The sequence below is a fragment of the Asparagus officinalis genome, chromosome 7 (assembly GCF_001876935.1).
Source record: "Asparagus officinalis chromosome 7, Aspof.V1, whole genome shotgun sequence".
NCBI lineage: Eukaryota > Viridiplantae > Streptophyta > Magnoliopsida > Asparagales > Asparagaceae > Asparagus > Asparagus officinalis.
In genome coordinates, this window is record NC_033800.1 from 119449599 (window position 1) to 119450234 (window position 636).

Sequence of the window (636 nt, forward strand, 5' to 3'; positions counted from 1 at the left end):
CCCCCACCCAGAAAAAAAAAATAAAAAAAGGAAAAGTGAGTGTAACAATAACAAAAAGTTAGGCAAGAATGGAGTATTACGGAAACCCCCCGACGCGGATGACCGCCACTCGCTCCTCTGCTCTGCTCCCACCTAATTGAACGCCCAATCATTTCCTCTCCTTAAAAACCCGCTTGCTACTTGCGCAAAATACCACCCAGATACCCAAACCTCGAAATCGGGCCGGCCCCAATTTTATCCCGTCGCCGGCGGTGGCCATCTGGTTGTCCCTCTACTTGACCTTTCGTCTGGGGTGCGCTCTCGTGGGTGAGGGGGGGTAAGAAAGGTGTGTGGGTTACGAGATGGAGGCTTTGTCGGTCGTGGTCACGGGATGATAAAAAGCAAGGGGGAAAGGAAAAAAGCGTGACCCGCATTCTGAGCCGATAAGATGGAAAAGAGGTTGCAAGTGTGGAGGAGGCGGATTCAGGCTAATCATACTCATGCTCTGGGGTCCTTGGATCTGTGGACGTTTGTAATGAAAGAATAACTTCATATCTACATTTAGGGCTGGGCGTATTCGGTTCGGTTCGGTTCTACGTCCAATCCGTATCCAATCCAAATTTTTCGGATTCCCAAAACTCTCATCCAGATCCAGAT